Source organism: Poecilia reticulata, linkage group LG19 (genome assembly GCF_000633615.1).
Source record: "Poecilia reticulata strain Guanapo linkage group LG19, Guppy_female_1.0+MT, whole genome shotgun sequence".
Taxonomy (NCBI): Eukaryota; Metazoa; Chordata; class Actinopteri; order Cyprinodontiformes; family Poeciliidae; genus Poecilia; species Poecilia reticulata.
Genome location: NC_024349.1, coordinates 19952918 through 19965059, shown reverse-complemented (window position 1 = coordinate 19965059; position 12142 = coordinate 19952918).

Here is a 12142-nt window from a genome sequence, read left to right as displayed (position 1 = left end):
ACCGTACTTGAGACTGTTGTGCAGCTTTTACATCAGCTGTCCCTCAAATCAATTTAGGCATTTTAATAACAAAATTCCTTTATACGTAACTTTCTCCATATCATGCCATTTGGTAAATTTCTTAACATTGACTTGGCCAAAAGACAAAAATATATTACAATTTTTTAAATGTATAAATAACACTATGAGCTTTTCTCTGGCCAAATAAAGTAGCAGAAAAGCTAAATCTCGCTTCCACAACACTGAGGGATGTTCGCCGACTCCTGTACACAACAACAACAACGAGGGATATCCTCTGAGGATCTTTTCTTCCGTTTTAAAACCTGCGAGTGATTTAGCTCGCTCTCGGACCTGTCATTGAGCTGACACGCATAAAGACACTCCAATCTGACAAACAGATGGAACAGAAGCGGGAAAAAACGTAATGCTTTTGTTCAAGACAAAGCAAGTTAACAAAAAAGGAAAAGAGAGGGGAAAAAGTTTGTTTTTTTAATTCTTTATAAAACACACAATTTAAGTTAAAATCAGCAATAGATGTCAAAGAGATACTAGTACTTCATTTTGTTAATTCAAACTAATTACTAAATTAAATGAATCTGCATGAACACTGTTACTGCCAATCATTCAACCCTGGGTTGTTTTGGACCTATTCCAATATTGAATATGTTGAATATGAATCCTATATTCCAACTTTATTGACATTGCAAATGATGATTAAGGAAAATCCAAATAAGTATTTAAGACCAAACATTGATGGCAGATTGAATGCTCCAGTGGTCATTGGGGGAGCGGTGGGGATCACTCTGGGTAGGTCATTCAACAGGTCATTAGTCCATCACAGAGTAACTTGAATGGACACAGGACAGACAACCATGCACACAATCACACATACGGACAATTTAGAGTCAAATCAACTTAACAGCCATGTTTTTTTTTTTTTAACTGTAGGAGGAAGCCGGAGAAGCCAAAGGGATCCCACCTATACGTAGGGAAAACATGCAAACTCAGGCCGGAATTTAAAGTCATGGCGTTCTCGAATTTATTGTGGATAGTCTCTAATCCCCTCTTGTGAGAATAATATATACACAGGGTCAAATTAATGTATGCATACACCCGTGTTAATATTCAGTTAAATGTTTCCCAACAGAGCGCCTTGACTACACAGTATTTATTTAGCTTGTCCTTCAGAAATCTGAAGGACAAGCTGGAGCTGTCAAGTGTGGAAGCCTGAGTCCGTAGTCTGTGAAGACCCAGAGCTTTGAATCCTAAAAGATAGTCAGCAGGATGGGGGGCTGCAGGGTCTGATGCAATCACAAATCCTGTTTACCCTGTGCACTGCAAAGTGCATCATCATTTTTGCCACACTGCCACTTCCATTTTTTATTCTTTTTTACTTTTTTCTGAAGACACTTCCATTGTCGGCTTCTTCTCAGATGAGGGCTGCACGCGGTACAGACTGGAAACAGGATTTTGTGGACCAGTGCCAGCGGAACCCTCTCCAGGTTATTGTGGGGAAAACTCCACAGCTAATGGGGGATTTCTGCAGGCACAGACACACTGCAATGACACTGAGGAACGTCCCAGGGAAATGGCAATGACTGCTATAAGAAAGTGGGTGTTCCTGCGAACGACAAACTGGACCCGGAGTACGTAGAACAGACTCTACCTACTGAGAAGATAAGGTTCTTTTAGGATGCAGGGGGCCTGACCGACCTTTTTTTTAACTTTTTTGACTCACTGGTCAGACTATCAATTTTTTATGCTGTGGTTTGCTGGAGGGGAAAGAAAAAACATAACTTTCAACAGCCAAGAGGAAACAGCTGGATAATTTGATCAAAGAAGGTCACCTCCATCCTCAGTCCACCGGAGGTAGCCAAACTAATATCATCCGTAGCCAATTTCTCTCACGGTTACAGCATCAGAACATGATGACTGGATGATGTTGTGGACAGGCTTTAACATGCACTCAGGGCTAAAGCAGAGAAATATCTGTGACACCAAATGCATCTCCCCTCTGGAGAACTTAGTATTGGTTCATTTTGCTCTTAGATTCAACAACAAAGAAAAAAAATAAAATAAATGACAGTGATAAGGATATTATGCATCTAACACTCTGCACCATTAGCTTGACATCAACTCTCTTTGTAATTATTAAAAATTCAGATATCATATGTGCTGCTCTTTCCTTTCCGTCTCTCTATTTGCTTTGCGTGCGTGTGTGTGTGCATGTACCCGTGCAACCCCATTATCAGAACAACAATGAGTATTGAAGAAGGCCTGTTCAAAGGCTAGTGCAGACTGACCTCTGACTCCACTTGATTGTTTTCAGGCCTGTGGGCTCCGCTGGATCTCTCCTGCTCCTTCTCAGCTGCTGCTGTCGTCAAATTGTTATCGCAGCAGCGCCGACAATGAGGTGTCCTCAAGGCTGATTTGATAGGTGGCCGGTCGCCTCACCTCCACCTCCAGAGTATCGAAAGGGAGGAAAATAGTAATTGCATCTGATATTGCATAGATGGAAGTGTGTTCTCTTCAGCGCCGTCCTTTTATTTCTACCGGAGGTTTCAGCTTTGTTGCACAAGGCTAAGTTGCTTTCTTCATGTCATCTAGAGCAGGCAACATATGGCTACTAGCTCCCCTAATAAAACTGTGATTAAGCCACATTGACAAATTTCATTTGGCACTTGAAGTAAACTTTTTTTTTTTCCCCCCCCATCACCAATTTATTGATTAATCAGCAAAATTGCACTTTAATTTTTTTTTCGCTCTACATTTTTTGTATTCTACACTGGTCTTATAACCTATTAATGTTTTAATTTGATCTGCCACATTTTAATGTAATAGCTGCCCACGTAAATCTGTAATCTGAGGAAAATGTGCACTGAGGGATTATTAAAATGTCTTCCGCTTTTTAAACAGAAATTTACATGCCACGCTTAACATGCATGTTACAGCTGATGGAACAGGTCGATTGCTTGTAGCTGAGGTCGTTTTCAGAACTAAAGAGCATCTTTTGACACAATTCCAGTTTCAGACATTCAAGGAAATACAGTTTATTGTTTAAAAAAAACAATAACTTTACTGTTAGTGTGTGTTATTAGCACAGCAGAGTAAGGCAGAGCGTGGTTCAAAACAACTAATTTATTTTCACACGTTACGGCGTAACCCTCCGCCTCAACAACAGCATGTCAAGCTTTCCAGCAGCAGCGATCACCATTAAAAAAAAAGAACCTCAAATAGATTCTGCTTGAAACTTGCGATACAATTTATAGTAGTCTGTCAAAAAACAATTGATTATTAAAATCATTTTGTACTGCGTGTGTCTTTGTGTTGCTGAAGGCGTAATGAGTTCTGTAGACACCCACCAGTTCGGTTACACCATTAAGAGGGTTTAGCCTTAACCTAATGTTTGGGTTTCACTGACAAACTTATTTGTTTTACAACACAGACTGATAAAATTTTCTGAAAAACTGAAAAAAAAAAAAAGTGTATATAGTGAAGTAGTTAAAACTCGTTTCAATGCACAAAGTTATACGCAGCTTTAAGCACAAAAAACGCCGACTAAGCCTCTTTTTTGTCAGTGGTTAGAATGTTAATGTTCACGTGGTACAGTACTTGCTGTTCTGCTGGGGAGAACAAATTGGGAATACTTCTTTAAACCTTCTCAGAACAGTTGCACCTAACACACAGTGGGACCTTTCTCTCTAGAAGCGCTGTTGCTTCTTTACTTGGAACTAAGAAATGTGCAAATCAGAGAACATGCCGGTCTGGCAGAAACAAACTAAGGCAAATCTGACAAAAGAGAACAAAAAAAAAAAGCCCAACAAGATGACACGACTTGAGGTGGTTACGGCAAGAAATGTGCAGCACGTAAATGGCGAGCAGATTTTAAGAAAGCAATACACATATCTGCCCTCATTTTCCTAAGGATCATTTCCTTCTAGCAACTAGACAAATATGAATAGTCTTTTAACGCAAAAAGGATTTGTCGAAATCTCAGGTGAGAGCATTACGACGCACGTCAAGATTCGCATGTGCATCGGCCCGCCAAGTCACGCTCAGGAAGCTCCCGAGCTTCAGTCTGTGAGATCTCCACGTTCCCTCACACACATGTTGAAGGTTTCAGTGGTCAGACCCTCACAGCTTGTATCAAACTCTGAGCTCTAAGCCCCCTGAAAGCAGCACGCCTTGGGCTACACTAGCTGAAGAAATCCCTTCTCAGTCCCCGAAGAGGGAAAAAGAAGAAAAAAAAATCATTTGCCTCTAGGCTCCAGTGAAAACAGAAACTTGCCAGACTTAACACCTATTTTATATTTCTATCCACTTTTATAACAGAACATTGTTAACTATGTTTCAATCTCATGAAAGCTGGCTGCTCCAGCAATATGGAAAACTGAGTGACGAATTGCAAAACCACAACAGATCAATCGACTGGTGATCTATCCAAAGAGACAAATTAAGCTACACTTGTAGGGGAAAAAAGTAAAACGTAGAGAATAATACTGGGCAAGTATTTGCAGCGTTTCAAGCTTCATATTAATATTTAAGAAATAGAAGTAGTTTTTGTTCTGATTCCATGAAGGATTCACAGCAAAGCAGCCCCAGACTGATTTGGGTAGCTTTTTTTCCTCCTTTCAACAATTAAATCATTTAATAACTCAGATTATTTTTATAAGGCAAATATCCAGTCTACTTTCAACTCCCATATTAAAATCTTTGGTGTTGATCTATATCTGGATGCACTGATTTAAACTAAGATAAGCCATGCTGCTTTGGGTCGAGAGATGCACAGTGCATACAAACACACACGCATGCTGCTTGGACCTTACGAAGAATTATGAGGCTGTATTGTTACTACTATAGCACGAGCTGGAAAACACCTTTTTTTTTTCCTCAAACAGAAAGCTGTTACTAAAGTCTCAGACAGTAGGTGTATCGTAACACAGTGATTTTTTTTCTTTTTCAGGTAAACAAGAATAGAAGGAAAACGGGGGAGAAAAATAAAGCGTTTTCTCAACTATGTTTCTTCAAAACATACAATGTGTCTTTGTTGTTTTCATCTTTAGCTGCTGATGCATGTCTGCACAGACAGTGTGGTCACATCCTACACACACGTACATCTCTCTGTATAAGAGAAGCTTCCTGTGAACAGGCACTGAAAGTTAGCATGCTAGCTGTAACGCTCAGACACGATTCATCTGGTGCTCAGATACGATTCATCTGGTAATGTGTTTGTGTTGTCCATATTAAATAAAAATAAATCCATTCTAACAGACTTCCACAGAGAGTTAGAAGATGCCGTCTGACACCAGCGAGACGGTATCATTCTCCACACCGCACAGTTAAAACTGGTAGCCTTGAAAGGCTACTGAGAGCGAAAGAACCAATAACTCCAAACAAACCCAGAATAATGTTTGCAAATCAAACCAAGGACATACTTTATTGATAGTACAGCCTGTGCTTTGATGAAACTAATATTGACGTGTTTTGGCATAACGAGCATGAATCAAAAATGAAATACGCCGATGGCAATATCATGTTTGTTGAGGGGTTTCGCCGTAGGAGATGCCGGACCGCTCAACGGAACAAATGACATCACGAGAAACGGACACCGTGTGGAAATACTGAAGGAACGACGCACTGCTGTTAAAACCCTTGTTATTACATGACCTTCCAACGTAATCATCTATGTAGAGTCACTGAATGAGGATCTGTGCTTTGCAAGAACCAAGCATCTTAAAGCAGGAGACGGCACAAGGCCAGAATATAAGTGATTATCGTCGTGCTAAACCGAGTCAGTTCGGGACAAGTCTCGTCAGATCTATTAACGTCAGATATTAAAGTTAGTACAAAGCTCGTTAACGTTCTCTGACAGCAACCAGGGAGGATGTTTGAAAGTAACTCATCTATATTCTTACAGTGAGTTTAACTGAGTAAAAAAAAAGTCTGTCTTATTATTTTCAAACAGTTCATCAGGGCCAAACAAAGGAGCTAGAATAAAGTAGAACAGAAATACTTCATCTGTGTAGCCATGGGCAACATTAAAATGATCATGAAGCCTGCAATCCATATATTTGCAGGCACTTAAAGATTACGACAACATAAAGTAAAAACAAACACGAATGGAAGTGCCACGGTTAAGCGACCCGCTAAACTTTGCAATCCTGCAACGCAGTGAGATGAGCTTCTCATCAGTGCAGCTGTGAGGAGTTTTTTTTTTTTTGTTCTTTTTTTTTCAGTGCTTGAATATAACGTCCCTCCTCTGCAGCTCCATCTTCGTTCTGAGATGGTGCGGCCTCCTGCCCATGACAGAAGTGTCCACTTTCGCCCTTTTTGTCGCTGCGCCTACTATAATGGACTGTCAATGCAGACGACGGCAAAGAACAGAATATTGTCAGTGAGTGCGTGAAAAAAGAAACATGCATAGTATGTCTCAGGAAAAAAGTGACAAATGTGTCCCTTACTGGGAACACACAATGTTTATTTGTGGCAGACCTTTCCAGTTTGATCGAGCGGTACCACACTCAGGTATTTGTTTGACCATCAGACGGCGTTAGCTCTCCTGACATCCTCCCCCAGCTCCATGGTTTTTGTGTTGTAAAGATGGAGTCGTCAAAGCCCCTTGACATGCTCAGTGGTGATCCCTGTAAAGAGACGTTCTTAAAAACGGAACATCCTGAAGGTAAGAAAGGGTCTGAAGAATCGAGTGTCTGCGCGGTGACTAGTCAACAAAGAACATTCATGTTCACTCACTTGTTGTTTCCAGTCATTCAAAGGCTGGCCAACAACTAGAGTAAGCGCCGCTCCCTGTTGGGCAGCAAGTCCAACAGAATTATCCAGCTGAGGTCCATCAAGCTCCGGCGCTGTTTAATGAGCACACACACGCAGCGTCGAGTCGTCTTGATTAACTCCCACTCACACAGCGGCAGCTTTGCTCACAGAGCCTGCTTCTATCAGACTTAAAATGGCTTCACGATCTGCAGATCCTGCGGCGTTTTAACAAAAACACTGAAAACATCACGCTTTACAGGTTTAAATCCCTAAACGATTACTTAGACGAGAACGTGACGCCTTCAGTCCCCGGCGGTGGTCCACACTTTGGTTATTCCATTTAACAATCACTTCCACGAGACTTAACTGATTGTATTAATACGTTTTCAAAGTTCTACACACCTTTTTTTGATTTGGTTCCCATGTTGGAAACACATCAGGAAGGAAATGCTAACCTAGAAAACTGCCATGGCTTCTGGAGGGAAAACAAACATGAAACCTCATTTCTCTAACCTGACTTTCAATCTTGTAGATGATATAAGTCTTGGTTAACCCCTTCCTTAATTTGTTGTCTTGGATTGTCAAATTCACTCTTTTTGGTAAAATAGCCATTTGACAAACTACAGATCTTATATTTGTATAGAGAAGCACTTAAATGTAGAAAGTCTCTTAAGCAACTCTAGTTTATGAGAAGTTCTTCCATATAATATAAGCAATGCAATTTATATTAAAAGCAATCAATTGAGTCATGAATGAGAAGCTAGTGGAGTGAGTCCAGAACCAAAGTTTAATGGTTCCCTTTAGTAGAAATCCAAACACATTTTGGAAACACCCTCAAGATTTTATTATCAAACCACAGAAAAAAGAAAAAAAAAAGCTTTCCAGTTCAAAGTTAGATGTCCATGTCAAATGGTGGAGGTCAGCAAGAACATTAATCTGAGTTGTATTGTATTATAATGTGTGTTTGTTACAACGGTTCCGATAATCACCCTGACCTGACCTGGGGTCAGTTCACCCTCTAAATAAACAGGGTTTGTTTAGATTCCAAAAAGCAGCAGCCATTGGCTTAAATCACAAATTATTTCACTTCAGTCTCTCTACATAAACCAATCACTACTAACCTCCCAGCAGCAGCTTGTCCTCGTGTGCCCAAATTTAATTTACCCCGATATCAGATATTCTCAGTCAATAAAAAATGTTCTCCCTCCCCCCTTCGGCTCGCCGAGGTTGTTTTTTTAACGACGGGGTTAAATTGTTCGAGCCACAATTAGGAGAAAGTAATTTCCCTGGTGTGCATCTCTTTTCACCCCTTCTCTTGTTTATCCCTCTACTTTTTGCAGTCGGATTCACCCTCTCCATGGCTCCTTTGGCCAGTAAATGGAACAAGTAGAAGGGGGGGGAACTAGTCTTTTTCTATTTCATACAGATAAATCTCATTTTGTGATGCTAGTCATAGAATCCAATCTCCTTTAGGTCCCCACAGCAAATAATAGACAGACTGAGAGGCACAAGCCATTTTCCAGTTCCTGATGCATTCAAAGTGATTCAAACATCAAATTGCATGCTTGTACGTTTCTGTTACTGTTTTCATTCGTTTTTTTAGAGGCGGGGGATTCGGCCTTGGGTGTTTGTGATTCACTGCCGATGTGTGGGGTGTGGATGGACTTATTTAACCCTTGCATATGTTTCTCCCTCAGTCATCCAGATGTCTGCTAAGCTGGGTCACCAAAACTGAGATAACGTTAAAACAAAAAATTGAAATTGAAATTTTAGTTCCATTGGACATAAAGAAATGTCTTTCTCAACGGTGTGAAAAACCTCCAAAATGAATTCAGCTAGTTAAAGCAGTCCTAAGTCTTACATAAGCCCACAGACACTGTGGGCTTTGCGAAGCAATGATTGCGGCAGCAGCTAGTTATCTGCAGAGGGCTTCCACGCAATTGATGAATGTCTTTTATTTGCAATAGACTGATGAAGAAAAATGGAGACAGAGGTCTTGTCCCTCGATAAGACGGAGCATACCTGGAACTGTAACCTTGCCTCCTCCTCCTTCTTCTGTTTGGTATGGATATCTATATTCAGTGGTATGATGAATTTGCCAAAGCTGTGAGGCTCCGCTGGGGAGTCGGATCATTCATCTGCTGCCATGTGAAATTCCATTGAACTGGAGCACTCCCTCAGCAGCAGCAGCCAGGAACACAACTTTAATCAATTTCACTGTCAGTGAGAGGGAGCAGAGAGCAACGTATTTACATATGGATGCCGGGCCTCTTCCAYGTACAGCCGAGGCGAACGGGCCTCATAAACGCTTTAATCTGCCACAAGGTGGGCTGGTATTGTCTCACTTTAGAGACAGCGTTAAGCAGCTCCTTCATTGTGAAAATGCTTGTTGGTTGTGCAGATGCATTACTTCACACTGACGCATAAGCTATACAAAAAATCTTGAAAAAGTTGATTGTAACAAATTTTACTGTTCCTTAAAGAGGGACGTGTTGGGCAAAGCGAACAACCGTAAAGTTACCTTATACAGCAAAACAAATCCTCAAGCYCATTCTGAAGAATATCAAATAAAACGCTGGCATTAAGAATGTCGGCATAACTGGGATTTTGAGAGACAGAGACATGGAAGTTAGTTAGAAGAGTGATGCTATTTAATGAGGAAATCGGGGTACGTTTCAAAGAAAAAGAATAATAATCAAAACGCAGGGAGAAATGCCCACTGCTTGCGAAAAGAAATAGTTTAACATTCTAACAATGTTAATTAATATTGAAATATTGTGTGATAAGTTTTTGCTGAAAGCAAAAAAATTTATTCGAAAGTGAGGAAATAAAAACAAGTATTAAAAATAATGCCCMGGGATATAGAATAATGTTTCCAATGAATTTCGTTTAATGTTTTTTTTTTTTTCCTAGTGGGCTCCGACACAGACAACCACATGAGATAGACTCCTGATCAAAGTCTTAACACTGTTCCCTGAAGTGAATCAGTTGAGCTTAAAAAGGATGAAGTAATAAAGAAGAGCAAGAGGCCAAACAATTAAAYTTGKCAATTTATTGAAATTCATATTTCAAGTCCAATAGTAGAACTGCCAAAACCTTGGTTCCAAGTCCCAAGGTTTTGCATCAAAATTCAGGTTTTGTTGTTTGGGTGGGAGACCTCCTGCGTTTCAGTGGCAGTGGCATCAAATTTRATGTAGTGTGTTTTAAAGTTGTATAGTTTKATAGTATGGAAGACTGTTATTGTGCAATATGAAAAGTTTCTATGCAGGTGCTGTAACCTGACTTCATGCTAAGAACTGACAATAACAAATTAAGATTTAAACACTGCAATTAGATTTAAGCACCACATTACTTGACATATACCTAAAACCAGAGTAAGTACAGTAAGAAAATKATTGAAAACGTGTMATTTTTCATGTGTTATTTGGAATTTTATTCAAAKAAACTRTGATCTGCACATCACCAATCMGCTAGTAAGCCTATTCTTGGATTGATTGGTTGGTAGCGRCTCCAYCCTCRYTGCATTGAACTGTTGCACGAGCACAGAAAGCGCAACAAACCTTACATTGTCATCATTAGTTGACACAAACGCAAAAAGAAAATGTTATTTCCAGTTAGAAAACATGCATCTCTCTCCTCCCTCCACTGTTTACATTTGTGTCGCTGCGTGGTATTATAAGTTCCTCCCAGAGACGCAGTAAAATGACAAAGATAGCAAAACACAGTGACTCGCATAAGTAACTTCAATCTGGATTGGAAATAGTAACACATTAGATTACTYTTCACTGACATCACTGCCAGTGAGGCTGTCGGCAGCAGTCGAGTCGCAGCATGGCACAAACTGACAGCGCAAGTCCTTCTAAAGCAGAGAGCTGCAACTAAAATGGATCTTGTGTCAAAGACTGACAAGTGCTGAAAGTTMTGAAAATGTTTTTTAAAATATGTATATGTAAAAAAAAAAACTAAAAAAAAAACTAACAGTGAGGGAAAGAGTGAACCGAGATCTTTCTCCCTTCTCTCTATTTTTTCTCTTTTTTTTTGTATTTTCACTGAGCTCCTTTCTTATTGTCCCTGTCCCCGAGGGCAGCTATTAACTCTTACCACAAGAGAATAAGCACCCAGGAGTGTGGAGGAACTGGGCAGTGGCACCATAGAAAAATGCTGAGCTAGACAAAAGTGTTAGATGAATCCAATCTCAGAGGACAAGAAACRGAAGAAGGCTGTAAAAGTTGTGCATCTGTGCTTGCAATAACTTAAATACTTGAGAATTTGTCCTTTTTTTTCTCCCTGGATGCACCTACAGGTTAATCGTGATAATTTTGAGAATGATTTACAACCACAATTCAGTATTCAAGCCATTTGTTTATATTAATTTTGACAACTATGGGAGACGGCAAATGAAAACACAGAGTTTTGATGGTCTGAAAACTATGTAAAAAAAAATATTTCTGACTCAGAATGGCTATGGTACAAACAATTTTAGGGAAGATTACTTGCGCAACAGGTGTCCAGGAAACAGTTAAKGATAACCTGATTTCTTTTACTGTTCCCATGACATTAGTGTGTTTGAGGAGTTGCCTTAAAATGCACCCACGGCTGTATTCCTATCTTAAGTCAAATATGGTGAAATTATCAGAAGTTTTCAGTCATGTCAGCTTCATAAAAATACCCGATTTAAAACAGAAAAAGTTGAATTTAAATTCAAACAATGAAAAAAATGGTTGTGTCTTTTATGTTGCGTACATATGTACATACATGATTTCATTACAAGAAAAWAATCTCAAGAGTTTTTCCTATWAAAAAAAAGAACATTTTCTTAGGTTGAGTTACAATCAGTGTATTTCATTTCATTCAGTCAGATGATTACTGTCATTTTGTCTTTCGTGTTCATCTCGATTCTTTTCCCCCCRRCCCTGAAAGCGTCTAGYAGGTCAAGACACCTGCAGCTCACTGCCGTGCGTTTGCATGACTTGCAGTAGTCCAAGATGTATCAGATAATGAACCACCGATGGAACAAATGGGATTCTGTGACCATGTTTTTGTTTTGTTTTTTATCTCGCTTGACGTCCTGCCATAATTTTGAAGTACATTTCAAAGAACACCTTCAGAAAAAGTTTCKTTGTCAGTGTTGTTCGTCTCTAGACTTCAAAAGAAATGCTTGAAAGTAATTGACTTTATCAGCTACTTAGCATTCATGTCACTAACCATGAGGAACATGAACGGCACAGATGGTAGGAGTAGCAGGCACAGTCCCAGTTCAACATCTTAAAAAACACAAACCACATTATTATGGTTTGTGTATAATAATATACATATATTATATTGAATACAGTACAGTACATATTCAATACAATATGTCCATCCATCCATCCAT